The 23,662-nt window shown below is 36.9% G+C and overlaps 1 protein-coding gene and 1 pseudogene across 9 annotated transcripts in view; both read left to right on the forward strand.

Moving 5' to 3' along the window:
• RBMS3 (RNA binding motif single stranded interacting protein 3) overlaps positions 1 to 23,662 on the forward strand; it is a 1,359,637-nt gene that overhangs the window by 1,048,322 nt on the left and 287,653 nt on the right. The window lies entirely within an intron of this gene.
• Positions 3,019 to 3,144, forward strand: LOC125089306 (uncharacterized; annotated as a pseudogene).

Raw genomic sequence — 23,662 nt, forward strand, 5'->3', positions numbered from 1 at the left:
AATGTAATTGTGTCACTGTTGGGTCATTTTCTAGTGCAGCATAGTCCGCAGTGCAGCTTTGCACTCTCTTATTTCACACTTCCAGGAAGCTTTATCGCGATAGTTTCTATCAAGTTGATATACATAGTTGTTATCATCACTATTTTGAGACCACCATACGTGCTCGTCACTGTGTAGACCATCATGAGAGCTATCTAAGATCCATATAATATAAAAATGGAAATTTTGTTAATCGAAAAATAAAACCAAACTGACAACTCGTAGCTTCAATACCTTCCAAAGGTAGGTGATTTGTCAATGGAGAAATGAAACCAAGCCATCAACCAGTTATTTTATCATTTACAGAAAAATTACCTTATGGCCAACTAGTTATGTGATAAAAATACCTGTGGTGAAAATGTTTACAGTTAAGGTGTGTATGGCAAAGGTGTTTATGGCAAAGCTACCTGGATGCCAGTCACACACCAGCACTGTGACGCCAGTTAGAATTCCAAAACTCTGACTCTCAATTTCTTTACAAAGTTGTCGCAGGAATTAAGTAAATAACCTACCCAAAGCTGTAAGTTACCTGTGAACCATACATAGAAATGCTAGTAGCTACTATTACCTTATTTATTTAAAAACATCCATAGGGCTAAGATTAGTCTATGTAGGACCCTGGCAGCAATCCTTCCCCTGTGCTCAGCTCTGGTCAGGCTGGTATTAAAGGTTTTGTTTTTTGTTTTTGTTTTTGTTTTTGTTTTTCCCCATTCTTCAACCCCTGTCAACACATGATTCATTGCAACTTTGGTTGATAGACACTATTCTAGTAGATTGGGGATGGTGAGTGAGAGGTAAAGACAGGAGGCGTAAAAAATATTTCACATAGGAACTTGGCTTTCAAGTACTTACATACACTCAATTTTAAGAGAATTTAAAGGAGATTTATAATATCATTAGGGGTTAGGAAGCAGACCTTATACCAGACACTAAGGAAGCTGATAGGATTTTGCTTGGAGAAGAAAAGTCAGAGGGGAGATTTAGTACTCTACTACTTATGATACAGATGAGATTAATAACCAGCTGAAATTCTTTGTCTCCAGTGATTATAGCACAAATGAAAATTGGCTTGAGTTGCATCAGTAAAAATCTCCAGAACATGGAGAAAGTAGGGTTGGGCTTTCTTATAGGGAGGGGCCACCCACTTGTGATATCAGGGGACTGGGAAAGGCTACTTGTTCCCCTACTTTGTAAGTGCTTCCCATTATCTCAGGGATTGATGCCATAATTTCCATGATTAACATGTTATTGCTTTGATTAGGAGACAAAATATTCTGTCACCCATGAGGTAATACAACAATGAAAACATAATGAGTTAGCTGATAATTTCCTTTAAAAAGTTTGATTGACATTGGGGAGAGGGCTATAGGATATGGGGTTTTCAAGGGGGGAGAAGTTTATATTACCTCAACAGGAAAAATGTACAGCATGTGGAGTCTGGAGGCCTGTTTATCTCTTAATTTTATTGGGATCCAACCCTCAGTAGGAGCTGTAAACCACTGACTGATTATTGCCTCATCTGATGAAGTCACATTTCTGGATATCCTTAAAAGCTGGACAGATGATTTATGGTTATCTTCTGTTAATTCCTGAACTTTACAACAACCATTTAGTTGTGCTTGCTTGTATCTGAAAGGTTGGACAAGCATTGCTCCAAATGGTCCTATAATCACATCAGGGCATCAGCACCACTTAAAAGGTTGTCAGAAATACAAATTTAGAGGGAGGCTGGGAATATGACAGAGTAGGAGGACTCTAAGCTCTTCTCATCCCAAGGATACTAGGTAATACCCACATCAGTGTAAATAATTCAAAAAATGGCCCAAAGACTGGCAGAACAAGCTCCACAACTGAAGGTCAAGAAGCCACAGTGAAAAGTGTAGAAAGGGTGGAGATGCTCTGGGGAGCTAAACAGACCTTGGGCAGTCCATGGGAGGGAGGGAGCAGAGAAGGGCAAGAAATAGACTGTCACACCAGGGAGTAGGCACAGGGTGGACAGATCCCCATAACATTTGGCTTTGAAAACTAGAGGGGCCAAATTCTGTGAATTCTTTCACCAGTGGGACTTAAAGCCTGGAATTTTAAACACCCATGGGCTTGGTTCTGGGAGAGCCTGGAGGGCAAGAGGAAGCGGAGTCCTCACCCTTAAAGAGACAGTACAACAAATTGCCACAGAGATAAAGTACAAAAGCAGCAGTTTGAAAAACTCCTGAAGTAACTGAGATGGAGTGTAGTTTATTCATCTCAGAGCTTGTCCCAGAGGGACAGATTTCACTGGAAGATTCCTCCCCTCCCCGAACAAAGGAGCTGGCAGGCTCCATTTCCCTCCCCACCCCCACAGTATAAACACACTGACAACCTCCCAGAACTAGCACAGCACCAACATTCCCTGTCTGACTTGCTTACACCAAGCCCTGTGCTCCCCCGCACCATGCTTTCATGGATCTACCCATTCCAGTCATGGAAGACTTATTTATATGCTGACTGTAAGATGCTCATTTCAGACTTAAAGACACCTGCAGACTGAAAGTGGGGGGATAGAGAAACATTTATCATGCAAATGTATGTGAAAAGAAAGCTGGGATAGCAAGCAATACATGTATCAGACAAAACAGACTTTAAAACAAAAACTGACAAGAGACAAAGAAGGACTCTATACAATGATAAAGAGGACAATTCAACAAGAAGATATAACACTTGTAAACGTTTTTGCACCGAACATGGGAGCACCTAAACACATAAAACTGTTAATAGCAGACATAAAGGAAACAGTTGATAGAAATACAGTAATAGTAAGAGATTTTAACACCCACTTACATCGATGGACAGATCATCCAAACAGAAAATCAACAAGGAAATAGTGGGTTTTATGACACAATGGACCAGATGGATTTAACAAATATATTCAGCAGGCTATCTAAGAGAAAAGGATACACCTTCCTTTTAAGTGCACATGGAACACTTTCCAGAATAGATTGCATCGCTTCTCGGCCTTTTGGCTAAGATCAAGTGTAGTATCTGTTCTTATCAGAATAGATTGCATATCGGGCCACAAAACAAACATCAATAAATTTAAAAAGATCAAAGTCATACTATGCATCTTTTCTGACCACAATGCTTGAAACTAGAAATTAGCACAAGAAAAAAAATCTAGAAAGAGCACGAATGCATGGAAGTTAAATAACATTCTACTAAACAATGAATAGATCAACCAGGAAGTCAAGGAAGAAATAAAAAATCACATATAGAGAAATGAAAATGAAAACACAACAGTTCAAAATTTTTGAGATGCAGCAAAAGTTCTAAGAGAGACGTTCATAAGAATACAGGCCTACCTAAAGAAGCAAGAAATCTCTAATAAACAACCTAACTACACACACAGGAGCTAGAAAAAGAAGAACAAACAAAACCGAAGGCCAGCAGAAGGAAGGAAATAATAAAGATTAGAGCAGAAATCAATGAGAAACTAAAAAACAACAACAACAAACAAACAAACAAAAACCAGTAGAACAGATCAGGAGCTTGTTCTTTGAAAAATCAATAAAACTACTAAACCTCTAGCCAGACCCATCCAAAAAACAAAAACAAAAACAAAAAATACCAAAAACAAAGCAAAACAAACAAACAAACAAACAAACACAAAAACCAAAACCAGAAAAAGAGAGAGAGAGAAAGAGAGGACTCAAACAAAATCAGAAACGAAAGAGGAGAAATAACTGACGTCACAGAAATACAAAGAATTGTAAGAGAATACTATGAAAAACTATATGCCAACAAATTAGACAACTTAAAAGAAATAGATAAATTCCTAGAAACATAACCTACCAACTGAAGCGGGAAGAAATAGAAAATTTGAACAGACTGATTTCCAGCAATGAAATTGAATCAGTAGTCAAAGAACTCCCAAATACAGAAGTCCAGTACCAGATGGCCACACGGGTGAATTCTACTGAACATTTATGGAAGAGTTAATGCCTATTCTTCTCAAACTTTTCCCAAAAATATGAAGAAGAAGGAAAACTTCAAAATTCGTTCTATGAAGGTAGGATTACCCAGACACCAAAACCAGATAAAGATACCACAAAAAAAAAAAAAGAGAACTACAGTCCAATAACTCTGATGAAAATAGATGCAAAAATCCTCAACAAAACATTGGCAAGCCAAATCCAACAATACATTACCAAAATCATTCACTATGATAAAGTGGGATTTATCCCTGAGATCAAGAGTGGTTCAATATTTGCTACTCAACATAGTAGTGGAATTCATAGCTACAGCAATCAGGCAACAGCAAAGAATAAAAGCATCCAAACTGGTAAAGAAGAAATAAAACTTTCACTATTTGCAAATGACATGATACTATATATACAAAACTCTAAAGACTCCACCAAAAAACTGCTAAAACTGATAAATTCATTCAATAAGGTCACAGGATTCAAAATCGATGTATAGAAATCTGTTATCAATGAAGCACCAGAAAGAGAAATTAAGGAAACAATCCTATTTATAATGGCACCAAAAATAATAAAATACCTAGAAATAATCTTAACCAAAGAGGTTAAAGACCTGTGCTCTGAGAACTATAAAATATTGATGAAAGAAATTAAAGAAAACACACAGAAATGGAAAGGCATTCCATGCTCATGTACTGGAAGAATAAATATTGTTAAAAAGTCTATACTACCCAAAGAAATCTACAGATTTAATTCAATCCCTTTCAAAATACCAACAGCCTCTTTTTCACAAAACTAGGACAAAAAAAATCCTATTTTTTAATGGAACTACAAAAAACCCCTAGTAGCCAAAGCAATCTTGAAAAAGAAAAGCAAAAATACTTTTATACCACAGTTCCAGTCTGCAAGTTATATTATAAGGCTGTAGTAATCAAAACAGTATGCTGCTGGCAAAAAAATAGACACATAGATCAATAAAGCAGAATAGAAAGCCAAGAATAAACTGATAATATTACAGCCAATTAATCTTTGACAAAGGAAGCAAGAATGTGCAATGGGAAAAAGACAATATCTTCAACAAATGATGTTGGGAAAACTGGGCAGCTACATGCAAAAGAATAAATTGGACCATTTTCTTACTCAGACACAAAAATAGACTCAAAATGGATTAAGAACCTAATTGTGAGACCTGAAATCACAAAAACTCTGGAAGAAAACACGGGCAATAATTTCTCTGACATTGGCCCAGACAACATCTTTCTAAATATGTCTCCTAAAGCAAAGGAAACAAAAACAAAAATAAACTATTGGAACTATATCAAAATAAAAAGCTTCTTCACAGCAAAGGAAACGACCACTAAAGCTAAAAGACAACCTACTTGAATGGGAAAAGATACTTGCAGGTGACATACACAATAAAATGTTAGTTTCCAAAATATGTAAGGAACTGATATAATCCAACACCAAAAACCCCCACAAATAATCCAGTTAATATATGAAAATACATTTCTCCAAAGAAGACATCCAGATGGCCAACAGACACATGAAAAGATGCTCAGCATCACTGGTCATCAGAAAAATACAAATCAAGTGACGCCTGGGTGGCTCAGTCGTTAAAACGTCTGCCTTCAGCTAAGGTCCTGATCCCAGGGTCCCGGGATAGAGTCCTGTATGGGGCTCCCTGCTCAGCGCGAAGCCTACTCTCCCTCTCCCACACCCTCAGCTTGTGTTCCCTGTCTCATTGTCTCCCTCTCTGTCAAATAAATAAATAAATAAATAAAAATCTAAAATAGAAAAAAATAAAAATCAAAAGAACAATGAGATGTCAACTCACACTTCTCAGAGTGGCTAAAATAAAAACTCAAGAAACACCAAGTGTTGGTGAGGATGTGGAGAAAAAGGAACCCTCATGCAATATTGGAGGGAATGCAAACTGGTTGAGGCCACTGTGGAAAACAATGTGGAGTTTCCTCAAAAAGTTAAAAATAGAACTACCCTATGACACAGTATCACATTACTGTGTATTTACGCAGAGAATATGAAAACACTATTTCAAAAGGATACATGCACTCCTGTGTTTATTGTAGCATTATTTATAATAGCCAAATTATGGAAGCAGCCCAAGTTTGTTTATCCGTAAATGAATGGACAAAGAAGTTGTGGTATATATAATATATATGGTGTGGTATAGGGTGATATATATTGTATATATTATATATATTTATATGATTATGCATATAAGATGGAATATTATATATATGATAGAAATATATATAATGGAATATTACTCAGCCATAAAAAAGAATCTTGCCATTTGCAACAACATGGATGGAGCTAGAGTGTATTGTGCTGAACGCAGTAAGTCAGTATGAGAAAGACAAATACCATATTTCATTCATATGTAGAATTTAAGAAATAAAACAAATAAACGAATTTTTTAAATGTCAGAGATAAACCAAGAAACAGACTCTTAACTATAGAGAGCAAACTGGTGGTGACTAGAGGGGAGGTGGGAAGGGAAATGGGTGAAATGGGCAATGGGCTAAGAGTACACTTATCTTGATGAGTACTGAGTAATATATGGACTTATTGAATCACTATATTATAAACCTGAAACTAATATAACATTGATTTAGCTACACTGTAGTTTAAAAAGAAAAGAAATGCAAATTAGTGGGCACCGTCCAAACCTCTCCATCAGTGTCTGGTGGGGTTGAGGGTAGGGGTGTTGAGGGGATGTGGAGTCCCAGGATTCTGCATTTTAATAAGACCTCTGGGTAATTTTTGTGCACAATAAAGTTTGAGAACCACTGATTTTCACTGCTCTTTACTGGTTAAGAACATACATTAGATTCATGTACTTATTTTCTGCCTCTTAGCAACTCATGCTCGTATGCAAACAACTTAAAAGCAGGATAAAATATTTGTTCATGGTATTCTTCAATTTTTCTATTTGCCAGCTAACCTCTTAATAGTATTTATTAGAGTCCATTTTGCCATACAATAGATTGCCAAGATCATGATTCAGAAGCTTATTCAAATGTATTTAAAATGTTGAAATGGAAACAACCTAGAGATGTAATTGCCAGAATTTAATCAAGGATTTAATTTACAGCTCAGACTAGCCAAATGGATTTTCCCATTTTTCAGTTCACTGTTTGCACAAGGAAATTAAAAAGTATGGAATCACAAGCTGAGCAGTGAACCCTTAAAGTGTATTGCAGTGTGCTCACTGATTCTCATTTGCCATATTATATCATCCTGATCCTTGGGACTTGTAATTCCCAAAACCAGATGAAAGCAAGTGGGGAGGAGGGAAGATAGCAATATGTATTTTTTGGTCATGATATAAATTATTACCAGGGCATGTTAGCTCACATATTGCTATCAGAATTAATAAACTAGGTTAAATATCCTGTTCTTAATTCTGTTTGTTAAAAAATGCCCTTATTTCAATATGCCATGTCCAGCTGCCCTCAAACCACTAAAGGGGGAAGGAGTATAAGAATTTCATCACCTTCTCCATTCTACTAGTGATAATGGGTTTTCACTGAGCTCTTTGCACTTGTTTTACAAAAGTCCCAGTTTTGAATACTTTGTGCCACACAATATCCATCACTTAGACTCTGAAGTCCCTGGTGCAGATTTGACAGAGCAGTGGTTTGTCAACCATGGTTTGCCAAGTCAGCATGAACGTCTGTGTGTTCTGAAGAGGGAAAAAAATGGAACAGATCAGTTCAGTGATTTCAACAAGGTCGACAAGTATGATTTTATATTTACATTTGAGTGATGCTTTGCCAAACAAAAGTGCTATGTTAAGATATATTGGTGTGGACCACTTCTGTTGTTCTGGGTGTGAGGAGGCTAGTGGACTCTAAGGACAACAGTCTGTCCTTGTCTTTCCTGGCTGGAATTGCATATGCACATCCCAATGCTTCTTTATGAAGACAAAAATCAAGATATTTCAGTAATGAGTCATTTCATTTAATTGAGCTGTTTTTTGCTTCCAATCAAAAAGAAGCAGGACAAAGGACAAGTGTAGGTCTCAAGCATTTCACAACAAGATTAGGAGTGTATTATAGTTTTCCCCAACACTTTATTATGAACATTTTCACACATGCAGAAAACGGAAAGATGTTTACAGTGAATTCACTATCTAGATTCTACAATTAATCTTTCACTAGACTTGCTTTATTACACACCCTTTGCTTTATCCATTCATCAATTCACCATAAATATATATTTTTAATTATTTATTCATTTATTTATTTTTTTTTTGAGTAAGACATCGGTTGCAGACATCAGTGTGTTTCACTTCCAAACACAGCATACGTATCATTAATGAGACTTCAGTACTTTTTTTTTTTTTTCCTTTTGGAATGAAACTTCCATGCAATGAAATACATGAATCTTAAGAATACCATTCCATGAGCTTTGCCAAATGTATCCACCTGTGTAACCGAGGGCCCTATCCAAATAGAGAGCATTGTCATTCACACTAAAATTAATGAATGTACATATGCCTGAATGGAGGTATACATACTGCTAGACCTAATACTTTTCTTAATTTAATAATAAGATTCCCCTAGGACTTCACAGGGTAACTATGGGGGTTGACATGTTTATCTTCTCTCTGCTCCCTTACTTAGTGAAAATGACGTGCTACTCAGTCTAATTGCCATGGTCCGTACCCCGGATTTAGCTCATGATTTCTTAAATTTTCGAATGCTTCAGCACAATTAGTAGAAGAATGCAAGGATATATCAAGTGGAAGTTAACCAGCTTCTCTCAAGACCACCTCCAGTAAAAGTAAATAGACTCCTGCTTGATGGATCTGCAGTTTCCTCCAAGTTTAGCGATCTTAAGGAAGGATGGCCAGATGCAAGAAGACAATTAGAGGCTATTGTTTAAACCAGCTCTAGATCATGGATAATGGCCGATGGTTGCTGGGAGTGCTATGTCAGGAAGGGTCCTGAGGCTATGTCTGTACTGAGTGGGAATGTACCACAGTTGCTCAGTCTGTCACAGGTAGAAGCTGGAGCTGGAGAGTAAGAGCAGGCATGTCATCCTCGTAAATACTACAGTTGAGTGAGCTCTGGAACTGTTCCATGTAGTCATCCAAAAATACTTTGAGATTGAACCAGGCAACTGAAAAGGGGCAGAAGGATGTTGAGGACCTCTCTGAAATGTTTCTGTCCTACTTCATATTTGTATCTTATTAAAATAATTAGTGTTCCTTTGCAACAGCCTATCCACAAAAGGGATGTCTAAATGGAGCTTAAAACTTCAAGGTGGTGCGGGGGGAGAATAAAAGAGACAAGAGAGAAAGAGAGGGACAGCAAGAGATAGACTGATGTTTCAGTCTCTCATTCTGACAATGAAAATGTGTCACTGTTTGCCTCAAGGCTGGTAGGATCCGGGAATTACTCTTCAGATGCCAAGTGTAAAAGTCTAGGTAGTTAAATATTTGAATCACCACTGCTGTGGGCTAATAACACCCACTTCAACTTTACTGCTTTTCCCTAAGAAGCGAAGAGATACTGGGTCAGTCAAGATTATTCTTAGCATGTGGGGACACGCTGGTGGGGTGAAGATTCAAGCTTCGCTTTCATCTTTTACTAGCCGGCTTTATTTATAACACTTCAGGAGATGTTAGGACGATTTGTTTTGTTCCTCGTAGCCTCTGTGTGATCTGTCTCTTCACTGCAGTGTTCCCCAAGTGTGAGTTGCTTGGCTCAGGATCATTTTCAAAGACTCAATTTTCAAAGCAAACACACACACAAGTCAGTAGTATTTTCGAAAACAAAGGTTATCACATTCTTCCAAGGGGGATCGACGAGAGAAAGGAGGATGCTGAGAATAGAGTGTGAATTCATTTCACATGGCAGGTCTCATAAAAATGGCATCCATAAACGTGCTGCCATACGGAGCAGCAGCAGCGGGGAAGAGATGGTGGGGGAGGACTCGGAGGAGAGCAAAGCTGAAGGAACAGCTTCAGCGAAGTGTGAAGTTTAAGGACACATGCCTGTAGGGTATGTTTTCTTACCAAGTCTCACATTAACTCCTGACCAGAAATACACAGGCCAGAGACGCACGCGCGCACACACACACACACACACACACCCCATCTCCCTGACGGGAGAAAATTGTTATTTCATCAGGATTACCGAGGAACGTTGCTGCTCCCAAGGCTACAGAAAATATTTCTGGGAGTGCATTTTCAGAACCTGGGAACAGAGACAGTCTGTCTGAGCCCAGCTCAACTTCTCTTATCACTTTTTTTTAAAAGCATGTAATCTTTAAGAGCCAAATTAACATTTCATGATATGGCTTCCCAGCAACGGATACTTGGGCATCATAGGGCTAGACAGGAATGACTAAGCAGTTGTATAAAACGACTGTCACCAGAGCTGCTGGCTTGACAGTTTGGGTGTCAACCGTATATTGAGGCTGTTTGTTCCTGTCTGGATTTATGTGGCTGTCTGTGAAGAGAAGTGCTTGTTCCAGGAAAGGTGTGAATAGTGTAATAAACAAAAGGAGACACAAAGTATATTCTTAGGAGAAGCCAATTAATTAGTCACACAATGTGTTAAAAGTAGGGTTCCTTCTCTATTTTGAACATTGCATTACAGAGAATTTTCTCAGTACACTTATTGCCGTCCTGGACAGCAATTTTAATAGTATGGGGCTGTCCTGGGGGGTTAGTCCATCAATTAAAACTCAAAAATAAAAAAGACTATTCTCGTTCCTCAAAGATGCGTCCCGATATTTAAGTTTTGACTCTTGATGCCTTTCTCTGTTACTCATGACACCAAATAATTTCAATTGCCATATTGCATAGTGTTTTAAAATAGGTGAGGTTTGCAGAAGCATACAGGTCTGTAAAGTGAAGTATCTACATGCATTTCTCTAGGTAGCTGTATGATAAGAAGTTTTACTCTGTGGTTGTAGCATTTATAGAATCAATAAAACTAACTGTGGGTGGTAAAATACCACTTTCAGTGGGTTATTTTACTCTGTACACAATTACATTGAGAGAGTGATAGAATAACTATTTTTCATGGAATGGGTTGTGTTGTTGGTTTTTTGTTTGCTAGATAAAGGCACTTTGAGTAAAAGTTTTTCTCATAAGTCCTGGGATATTATGTATGTATATATATTTCTTATATGATTGCACCCTTCTATTTCTTTTTTCATAGGGTATCAATTGTTAAACATTACATATTATCCAAAATTTTGGATATATATTCTGATATCACAGAATATATTTTTTGATTTTAAAAAATTTAGACAACTACAGCTGTGGACCAACATTCAAACAGTTAAAATTCAAAAGTTCTTTTTACAAACACATTATAAAATGAGGAGGCTGGTCTTGTGTATTTTAAGGAGCAACACTTCCATATTTTCTTACTGTCTGTGTTTCTTGATAAACCCAGGTGGAAGTCTCTTAAGATTTATTTTGCATATTTCATTTTCTTAGACATCAATTTTCCTTTTATTGTGTACATACTCGTGCCTGTATAACTTTTTATATCTTTCAGAGGTTACAACAGATACTGATGAGCATTTTTTATAGTGGACGGTTTTAAAACTTCTGATATGAGTTTTTGGGTTTTTCTTTTCATTTATACATTCGATAAGATACTCAGGCTACTGCTTAACCTCTCTTCTAAGTCCATTCCAATCCATTCACGCAAAAAAGAGGTTTTTTGTTTGTTTGCTTGCTTTTAATTCTTTAAAAGGAAAAATAAAGCATTAGTTCCAACTTCTTTAGCTACTACTTGGCACAGGTAGGTAAGTGCTGGCTGTCACTCCTCCCCCTTCACTGTGGAGATGGACAGGTTCATGGATAGCTATGTCAAGATATGTTAATATAGGTATATATTAAGAAAGAAATCATTCACAAAAGCAATAGGCATGAACCACAGGACTTGATCTGGAACAAGCAGGCATAATGGCCAAGAAATATTTATGTTTGTTTAAGGAGCTTTCTTTAAAAGCTTGTATGCATAATTTCAGGACATGTGCAGGTATTGACTGCAGCTTACTTGATAGAACTCCGGGGACCTTTCCTGGAAGCCTTCAGTGGGCACTCCCTGTTACAGTCACCCCACCTCACACCCACTGTCTGCATCACTACCTCCACCGCCATCCCCCCACTTCCACAGCAGAGTCAAGCAGGATGACTTCGAATGTGGGTTTTTCCCCAGTGTATGTAACCAACATTCCTTCCAAAGGTACTTAGAAGGAGGGCCCAGCTTGGAAATGTATGGTATCACTGTCCCTGTCCAGAGCTTCATTTGAGGTGAAGGCAAGCACATTTGACCTCAGACTAGGCAGAACTGAAAAGTGAATGCAAACATTGCACTTAGTACATATTAGGGAAGGTTTCCATCCCAAGCCTTTCTGCCCTACTTGGGCAGACAAGAGAATTTTTTTGTTTCCTTGAGCTCTCACTTGCTCAGTCTTGACTATGTCTATCTTCCTTGAAAGAGCACAATTTAATCTAACTGTGTGTGTGCCTCCCAGTGAAAAGATCATCTCCTGGACTCCCTCTATATCAAGAACTTCTTCATCTCTCTTTGCAAGTTCGGTGAGTCTGTGAAGAGGCTACTATACCCATTGTCGGATTGGCTATCATGAACGGTTCTAATATTTTAAGTAAAAATGAATTTGCAAGGAAGGAAAGAAAATAAAAAGAAGAACCAATAATTGTTACCTTTTTACCCACGCTTTCCTTTTATTTCACACAGCCTTCTTGGTGCACACAAACCCCAAAATAGTAGGGTGTCACTTTAAACAACTTAGTTTTTAATGTTTATTATTTATTGTTTTCCCCTTCAATTTCTGTTTCCAGTAATATGTTGGGGCTTGGGGGAAACAAATTCATTCTTCCATTTAAGGCCAAGAGGCCTGCTATCCTTAGTAGGGGCCGTCATCTTTCTTTCTCAGACATAAAATGGCAGGCACTAGTTAGATATTTATACAATATATACATATACATATATACATACACACACACACACATGCATATACACATATATGTATATGCATGTGTGTGTGTATGTATATATGTATGTATATGCATGTATATATCAATCATGTATATGTATGTGTATATGCGTGTGTGTGTGTGTGTGTGTGTGTGTGTGTGTGTGTATAAAATTGGTTTTGTTTTACGTTCACAGTAGTGCCAGGAAAGAATGAGGTCATGCATTTTGAAAGTGCAGCATATTTTGTGAATTTTCTTTTTGTGTGGCTTTTTTTTGAGCCAGATTTTTTTTTTTTCCATTCCTTTTCAGGTCTCACTTACACCTTTATGCAGAATCTTGTAAATTGTGTCAATTGAGAACATAGTTTCTGAAAGTAGAAGTGATTTTAAAAGCCACCAAACATAAAGGGATTTTTCTAAGTCCCTGGAACAGCTAGCTTTCTGTTTAATCTGGTCCCTTCAGAATCTATCTTGTGACCCTGATATTTAAAGCCATCTGATCATCTGCAAATAATCAAAAGGATAGAATATTCAAAGGGTTCAGTCATAGGCAACATGTATTATGTTATTTAGTTAGTTTTGACAAAGTCATCTAAGCTTTTGAACATTGTTATCTACAGGATTTCTTTTTCCTCCAACATAAAGACATTTAGTTCAGCACTGCAGCAGAGAATGTCTATTGCATTTTTGACATGAGGCATCTCAATGTAATCCCCATTTTACTTCATTATACAGACACGCAGCTAATTATTTTTGTTGAATAAATGATAAATAACAACTGGTAATTAGACACAAAGGCTTTGGAGGTCTGCTGTGTTGATGCACGTGGGAAAATGTATCTTCTTGTTAAATGTAAAACATTATATGTAAAAAGCATCGATTTGAGGGCAAAAATTCGAGGCCATCAAACTTTACATCCCCAGTCTGTAGGCCACTGGGATAATGCCAGTAATTTTACAGTTGTGATTTGCTAGGAGTATGTTGTGAGAGCCCAATCAAAAGTCGTGCTGCCTATGTTGTTGCGGGGACAATTAGCTTTGAACAGATCATTAGCCCCATGAATTGAAGTCAAGTATGTAGAATGCAGAATAATAAATACACATACAAGAATATCTCCAGATTATGGATGTTTTCATCTTTCGACAGAAAAGACAACAATCACATTATTATTTAATGGTACCTGAGGAAATTTCATGGAGTAGACAGAATGTTAGTTTCATGGAACGTTCAAATGGATTTTGTTTTCCTTCGGCTCCACTCTTACTGTATCACCATTTTCCCAGAGCAGGGGTCGTCTTCTCTTTGATAAGATGGATTCCTCAGGCTTCACTTGTTTTCTTCTCTTCTCCTACCTCCTATTACATTTGGGCAGCACCACGTTCTCAGTTAATGAATAGCCTTCCAATGATTTCATATGCATTAATTTCATTTCCCCATTTCTTGAGGATAATGGGACCGTTTGCTTCTTCAGTGGTTCCCTAAAGTTCATATTACAAGGTGAAGGGCTCTTTTTGTTAGTTTACAAGAGGACAAACAAGAGGATATGTTCCTGTCCACAAACTGTAATGTTTTTACAGGCTACATACATTCCCATCTACATCTTCCCAGAAAAGTCTAGTTTTCCACATTTTATGTTTAACCTTTAGTTTGATATCTTTAAAGTGTTCCATTTTGATGAATGGAGATGGTTAAGTCAGGAACAGAAATTCACAGGATGCTTCTTGATGGAGATTTACAGAGATATTTGCTGTTAAAAGGGAAATCAGAGAATAGAATTTGTGAAGGGGAGAGATCATGATCCGGCCACTGCATGGGACAGCCTTATAGCTCTGTTATCTGTGAACTCTGTACCTGAACTCGTAGAACTAATCTTTCTGTTTTAATTATATTGGTTTCCTGTCTCCCTTACAATTTGTGAATTTGGTCAAAGTAATGTGTTCGTTTTTTTTTTAAAGGAATTTTTAGGAATTTAAATACTTATTAGAATGCCCATTGGCTATTCTCCTTGCCTCCAAATAAAAAGGAATGCATAATTTTAAAAGGATCTACATCATGTCCCTGTCATTGCTTCTGTGTTCTCCAGGCCTATAGCGAAGGATTTAGATGGAAATGATTTAGCATTCTTTTCCTATAAAATGTTTTTTAAAATACGCAAATTAATTTATGACAAAACGTAGCCTTAAGCTTAATTTTTGACCCATACATTTTAAATATTTAAAATGGGGCTAATCAGAAAATAAAACAGTAGATATTCTCAGGGGGTTAATTTTATTCACATGACAAGAGTTGACGGTTTCTATGTTTTACATTTCATTAGGGGAATTTTACCAGGGAAGCAGCGTTTTATCCTAAACTCTCAAAATGGAGCCCTCAATAGGGTTTGTTTATATGTACTAATTGACTTGAATTCTTACCTTATGAGGAAGCAGTAGGCAAATGATTTTATTTTCTGGGTTATTAGACTAAGAAAGAGACAGAAAATAACTTTTATTACAGAGCAATCTTTGTTTTTGCAGCCACGTTTTATATGATGAGGAGAATCTCTTGAAAGGGAAATACTAGAAAATGACTGCTTCTTTGATAATCTAGCCACTGGCTCCCATCTGGGAGTGGGGCACATTAAGATACTGATATCTCAGTGCATTTTAGGAAGGTGAATTTTATTCTTTATGTCTCTTATAATACATAGAATAGTATAAATAATATTTATAAGGTGCCGATGAAGATGATGGTTAGGGAGTAAGATGGTGTAAATTTGTTTTGGTTCAATTTTACTTTTATAACTGATTCTAATTCTTTCACTTCCTAGGAATCTTTGTTTTGTTTTGTTTTTGCTATTTTTGAAATTGGTTATATATTGTCATGGCTCAGTTTTGAGAATATTCAAGTGCTGGATAATATCTGTATTCACATCACCAGTAATTGTCATTATTAGTTAGTGCTGTACTGATAAGAAACCTGAGGAGCCCAAAGTCCTCTTTTCAGTTCTGTACTTTCTATACCAGTATTTCCATGCCATCCCAAACACTCAGTACCAATTTTCTATTTTTGTTTTTCTGAACAGCTTGACCTTTGTCTCCTGCTCTTAAACCCCTAACATTTACTTTTCTGGCTTTTTGCTAGTTTGTATAGTTAGACTCATTTTAACCTGTGAAAGGTAGGAAAGAGTGTCCTTTCAGATACTTTCTTCTGTCACGATAGCTCACTAAACTAAAAATCTCTTCCGTGTCTCAATCCAAAAGAACAGAAATTTCTTTTTATTTCATAATTAGCATCTATTTTCTAAGGTTTTTATATTCCCCACCCTGCGGTGTTTAGCAAGACTTATACATGTGTGCAGTTTTATGTACCAAGAACGATAATTTACCAAAGGGAGCTCTATTATCTTGTGGTTTGAAAGGCAAGCTTTGCTGTACAGAATTGTAGGCAAGAAGAGACATTACACAAATATGTCAATCATACTTTGATATCACAGTCTTTTATTGACACTTCCATCAAAACATAGGAGAAGAAAGCATTCATCTTGAGGAGGTATAAGTTCCTTTGTTTTGCAGAGCAGAATTTTTCTCTTATATTCATAGAGTATTCTATGCCACAAAAGCAGCAAGAAGGAAATGGACCAAACGGTCAGATCTCTGTACCGCCACCAAAACACTGGCCGTTGATCTGAGGTATAACTTTCTTATCTGATAAGACTGACCCAAACTATGGCTCAGAAATGACCTCTTTGTTTGCTCTCCTATTAAGCAATAATAGCACGTGTTCTTGTTACTTCTCTTCTCATAACTTGTCTGTGGGTTTCCAGCAACAGCAATCAAGTGGTTCTTTCTGATAGCCAATCATTTCTTTAGTGGATTCTTCATTTCCACTCATCTAAAGAAGAAAAGTCAAGAAGTCCAACAGAAATACCCCAGAGGGAAAAAACAAAACCAAACAAGATGGCTTAATTCTTGACACTTGTGATTTATTGAGTCTCCTTTCATCTGTCATGTAAGCCGTATAAGCGCTAGGATAAATTTTTATTTTTGCTCTGGTTTCTCTGCAGAGACTCGTACTTCTGCCCTAGAGTTAAATCTCATGGAAAAGACGCTTGTTGGAAGTAAATAGCATATTTTTATCTATAAAAACCGTCTTTCTGTCCAACATAAAGCAATGTGGATTTTCTCCTAGCCGTTTCTGTGGATAGTCATCAAACTCTGGTAGTGATCAAACAAATTAAACAAAAACAAAAACGAAAGAATAAAACATTGTATTTATGTGTGGCCCTTCATTATGTTCTTTAAAATGCCATATGTCCCCTTCTAACTTGCCTAACCTCTCAGCCCCACTTGCTTTTCAAGTCTGACTTTAAAAGCCACAGTTTATAGTTTTCTAAGACTACTTGCCAATAGTCGTTGTCTGGGGCCTTATTTGCAATGAGGTGTTAACAGTAAGCATTTAAAACTTTAATGAGATGAATGCAAATAGGCTTGAGTGTCCCGACTTACTGACATTAAAAACGGAACAGCAGAACAGGAGAAATGCACCAGAATCATCTCAAGTATTCTTTTAACCTGTAAGAGAACTTCTTTAGTAGCCTAATCAATAACGGACTATTTAATAATAATAAATAATAATAAAAATACCTATCATTTCTTAGGTATTTTTCAATGTGATCCACAGCCTTTTCTTGGGCGTCATGTCAAAGGTGAAACAGAAAGACAGAGGGTGCTGTATGATGGTATCATTGCTCTGATCATCATAGACCACCTAATAATATTATTGCAAAGCACATGCAAATGCAAGTAAGCTCTATTACTTCTGCATCACAGTGACTAATATACATTCAAAGGGTTTGAATGTTAAGATGGGGTCTTTTACAAAAAAAGACAATCTAATATAACAGTGGGAGTAATTATGCTCTCTCTTTCTTTAGGATAAGTGATTAGTGTTCAGGTGCCATTCTTACATTTGCTTTATCAAAAATGTATTGTGCTCATTTGTGTTTTAACATGGAAGGATGCTTTATAGGATCACTTCATCCAATATCGTTTAAGTCACTGACTAGACATCATGATTCACATGTGTACTTCCAAATGCATATACTATAACTCATTCTTTTTAATGACTAAAACACTTCTGCAAAAGTCATCTTGAGACTGAAATGATCTTCTGCTGGGATGCTTTCTGGATGAGAAATCAGCATTCTGGTAGCTGATAAAGACACAAGGCCTTTCTTTTCTTTCTCCCCACCCCCCCAAATTTAGAATGAATTAAAGACATCTGCTCACCAGAAAACATTCATTAAGAATGCATGTTTGATGCTATATAAGGTAAATTCAGACTAATATGTACATCTGAGATTCATGATTATAATTTTCTCTGGATATTTAGAAAGATATTTTAAGGTGATGTGATGCCCAAGGGAATGATATTTACTAATTACATGTACACATATACCTGTGAAAGCCTGGATGAGGATGCCTGTCTGTGTGGGGTTCTCTAAAAATGAGTATAAATGTTAGCTGTTTGACCTCAGATGTTGAGATTCTTAGAGGGGGACTTATAGCATAGTCGAATCACATTTTGTTTCAAAAGCATTTCCTAGCGTAATTAGATCAAAAGAGTTTTAAGTCACTTCATTGACATACCCCAAATGGTTGAGTCCTTGGTCTTTCCTCTATGATTAGGTTGCATATAAATACCATTATAGTGTATATGCAGTTTTGGAGAGACAAGGAAAGGGAATAATGGGATGGGAAATCTCTGTTAACCACTGTTAATCCATGAGGGAAAAAAAATCTGCTTTAAAAACATTTTATAAGGCTGACTTGATCTTAGTAAAATGTTATTACTGTAGAACTAGCTGAAAGTACTCAGTTCTGGGTTAATTAAATTAACAAAGGTTAAAAATTCATCTGTAAATCTGTATATAAATTCAAGTGGCCACAGTACATTCTGGCTTCTGTTTTTAAATTCTAATTAATATAGGTGGTTTCTGAATTTCTAGGTTATACAAGATTTGCTTAAGTTTTGAGTTCCCTTGTATTCCAAACTCCTCCTCTATGGAGGTCACCCTCCTAGATGTTATGATTCCAGAGGAGGAGAATTAAAGCAAAAGAACAACAGAAACCACTGTTCCTGTCCACCCCACCACCCCCCTACCAAATTTAAAAATCTAGCAAAGTGAAAAAGATGCATACAAAACAATGCAAAGAAAATAAGGCAGATGGCTTTATATTCATGTGACAGTTGTTAGGCACAGAGTATATGGAGAAACTTTCCTGGTGTGATTATTTATAACCCAAGCGTGCCTACTGTTGACCAACTGCTCTCTCAGGCCTTTGAGAACTTCTCAGTGCCCCCTGCGATTCCCACTGCCTGGTCACACATCCTTTCATTCAGAGAGCAAGTTTGGCAGTGGTTTCTGTCTGAAACAATACCTGGGCTGAAAAGACCCTGAAGATTCCAGATTCCTTTTGAGTTTTATTATTCTTACTACCAAAGTAGGATTTGTTCATGTTAGGATCTCATGGCTTGTACAGGAGGAACGAATCCTTACTCAAGATGTGAAAAAGTTGAGTATCGGAAAGAGCAAATAATACAGACTGGTAGAAGACAAAATAACATGGCTTCAGGTCTTAGCTATGTGATCTTTACCTTATTAAAAAAAAAAAAGCAAAAAACAAAAAACAGTTAGCCATACCGACTTTATTGGATTCCCGTCAGGTGAAATGAAATAATGTGGGCAGTTGGCTGGACATATAGTGGGTATTCCATAAATTTAAATTCTCTTCTAGCTTCTTAAAATGCAGTGTTAATTATGTGAATCCTAATGTTCATTAAGGAGGGGACATTTCTAGCTTACACGTCCTTATAATTTTGACTCAAGGTGTTAGCTCCTCTCTCCAAGAGTTTTTATTCTGGTGGATTCCCTTTTCTTGCCTTCTCCTTTCTTTACCACTGCAAAATTTTAAGTGGATCTCAGGCAGTCCTCAGGTAACAGTTTCATGTTAAAAATTAACAATAATAAAGTATCAGAGACTTTCCAGGAAATTATGAAACCACTAACTTTTGCTGACAGATAATGAATTTTCTTTTTATTGTTAGGAAATTGTACATAGACTGTACTGGAGAACTCTGCTTTGTATATATTGCCAACTCTTGCTTAATTTAGTTTCACAAACAATCCCAAACATAATTTTACTCAGAAATATAAACCAGTTCTTGCAGCAAAAGTTTTACTAATTTTCAGTTTGATTTTCTATTTCTTTTCCATCATCCCTCTTTTGACTGGGGTGGTCAGACTGAGTGGCAAGATGGCGACAGGACAAATGGGAGTGTCCAAGGGTCACTGGCTGCTATATGCCCCCTAACCCAAGACCAACCTCTAGGATTTCAACATTCATTCTTATTACTTGCTGTAGATAAAGATCCCCTAGGCGCTGACATTTAAAAAATTCTCTCTGTCCTCTGTTAAACAACTCCCTTAGGGTCTTGATGTGCAGCAATGATGGATGAGGATACTTGGTTATGGAACCTCACAGACATCCACTCAAGCATTCCTGTCTCTGCCGCCTAGCTCTGGCCCTTACTGGCTACATGGCTTTGTGCAGCTTAAGGTCTCAGCTTTGTCAACGTGAAAATGAGGTCTATAATAGTACCTGTCTCACAGGTAAAATAAATGTACTAAGTAAACAGAGTAGAACATAGCAAGTGCTCAATGAATGATACCTACCATTATCATGGAAAACTAGTTAATTGGGATCATTTAAACAACTCAGCAATTAAGTTTCACTGCTGAAAAGGTCCTTAAGAAGCAATGCTACACACTACGTAAGAACTGGGAAGGAGAGAACTTTTGTTATATCAACCACACTACCTCATGTGTGACTGCTGGCCTCTCTTTCCTGAACAGAGGCCACAAGAAGATGGAAAAGTAGATGACTATAAAATCACACCATTTGCAATACTTGAGGGTAGACAATATTTACTGCATTAACTTGGACTTCCCAAAAAGCAGATGCTGAGAGAAAGATTCAAGAACAAGTGGTTTATTTGGGGCATGAAGGAAACACCAGTAGAGGAGCTGGGGAGTATGAAAAGGAAGAGTACCTTATTAAGCCAACTATCACTGTTGGTAATTGGAGTTCAGTCCCAGTAGGGCAACTTTACAAACCAAAGCAGGACACACACCTTGGAGTTATTACTTCCCAGGGGCAAAGGAACTAGGGTATTTATATATTAACTCCTGCCAGTCACTAGTTCACAGTCGGCCATAGTGGTTTGTTAGTTTTCTAGCGCTTCTAGGTTGCCAGAGGGGGCAGGGTAGTTCTGGCCAGCCAAGGAGGTCCTTACATTGAGAAGTACAGTGCCTGTGTGCCTGGGGTGGAAAGTATAAGGGCATATAAATGGGCACCAATAGCACATGTTTCAATTACTTGCACAGTAAAATAAGTATGAGTTTGGGGATGTTTTAGTGAGAATCTTCTTACACGTGTAATCGTGAGGATATAATGGGTTTATATTGAAATTTGATATAGAAACATAAACAGTTTTGATAAAGAAAAGCTATCACGTGCCTATGGAATTGTAGACATCTTCTTCCGCATGGGCCCTTGCACATCTGCTTCTTACTGAGCCCTCCGCATAGTTATCTTTATCCCTTTCACCCCTCATGCTTGTTGATCTCTGTGAAATTTGGAGGGAACATGACCAGAACTTCACCCTGGTTCCCTTTCTTTGCATTCTTTTATCTACCCATCAGAACCATTTTGCCTGTCAATAAGTTATCCAGGAACTGCCAGGACAGAGTTTGTTTTAACCTATTTTTCTGCTTCACGAAGAATGGAACTGACTATACAAAAACTTAGAGAACTACTCTGCTATCTGTTCTGCTCAGTAGTGCATTCACTTGCAGATTCGACCAGCTTTTGTCCTTTTGTTACACTGTTGGTAATTGTTATCCCTCTGACATGTTCCGTGGACACCTTGGTCTTAATAACTAAAGGGGAAATGCAACACAGAAATTTTCTTGCCTGGTGCTTCATTTTATGTGGGCTCCCTGAAGGGACAGCCTTGTGGCTGTGCCTACATTCCCAGGAAATTAATGTTCCTTATTCAGACTCCTTTTTTCTATTTATAGCCACAGGGCTTCAGTTTTATAAGTGTCCAGAAAGTTCTGAGTAATGCATAGAATTCTACATACACAGCAAATGCAACCTGGGCAAAATGTAATCCCTGGTGAGACGGGAAAATAGAGAATCAACAATCCGTTGCTTTTATTGGAATAATAAAACTGGAACAGTTTGAGTCTGAAAGTGCTGTAAACTCGACTTTTTTCATGTAAATTCTATAGCCAGGATATAATGGACATTGTCATGAATTTGGTAAATGAAAAGTATAGTTGGAGAAAACTTGACTTCTCCTCAATACTCTTGTTTTCATCGTTTACTTATCCAAATGTGCCTATTTTTATGGTTGGTTGGTTAAGATGTGGGCTTCAATGGAACACTGTTTCATGTGCGCATGAAGAGAATTTATGTATGTCTAATAAAATGTGAAGGAAAAATAAGTATAACCATTTTCTATTACCATCTCTCACATCTTTCCATTCACTTTTTTCAAAATATTAAAAATTTTAGAAGAACTTCCTGTGGACTCTGCTATATCTTGTATTTCTTAAGGAAGGGCCATTTTATGCAAAACAGAGAGCCTACTCTTAATTATTGTTTTGACAGTTTGAATGTAATTATATATTTTTGTTGCAAGAAAAATTTATAGGATTAACGTCACCATATTAAGGAATATTATAAAAAGTCTATCTTCAGATGCTTCTATATTTAGCTTAAGAGTAATCAGAATGGTGGTATTGGAATTTCAGGAAACAGTATATAATGGGATGGAGCCTGATATAAAATAATGAAATGATTTTGATGTACCTGTAAATGAACAAACCAACAGAACATCTCCATTGTTTACAAGAATGAATGTGGTTCATTGAATCTCCATTGGTCCTTGGATCTGTAGCTATGCTGTCTCTACTCTGTTGGCTCTCAGAGGAAAGACTAAGGATTCAGAATTGCTTAAACCTCTCCTTCTCTCTCCATTACAATAGTGTGGATCATTCACATTTCTCTTCATTAAATTATCTTATAAGGCTTCAGAATCATATCACTCCTCATGAAGCAACAAAGAGAAAATATCTCACTTTCAACAGATTTGATTTAAAACTGGCAATTATATAAAGGAACCCTTAAAAAGCAGACCCTAGAGAGGGATCTAAGTGTTTATTTAAGGACTAAGGTTTGTGACAGCATGGACATTTGCTCTAAACTGTATTCAAGATACTCATTATTCTAATCCTAATGAGGCCCTTACAGCTTCATTCAGAAGCTGTTTGCTAAGGCAAGTGTATCATAGAAGAACCTGAGATTTGGTTTTGTTTTCATATCTTAGACTTGAAGATCAAGTAACACAGGATCTCAGTTTTAAAACTTTCTCTCTTTTTATTTATATTTTTCTTATACATGAAAAATAAATTCCTATTTTAATTTATACTTTTTTGTATACTGATATTAATCTTTTAAAAATATGTCTATTAGCCACTTCAAGTCTGTGAGTTATATATCCATGTGCTTTGCTCACTTTTCTATTGGTTCTTAAGTGTTTTCCATTTTTCTAATAAAAATGTTGG

This window comes from Lutra lutra, chromosome 1 (assembly GCF_902655055.1).
Source record: "Lutra lutra chromosome 1, mLutLut1.2, whole genome shotgun sequence".
Taxonomy (NCBI): Eukaryota; Metazoa; Chordata; class Mammalia; order Carnivora; family Mustelidae; genus Lutra; species Lutra lutra.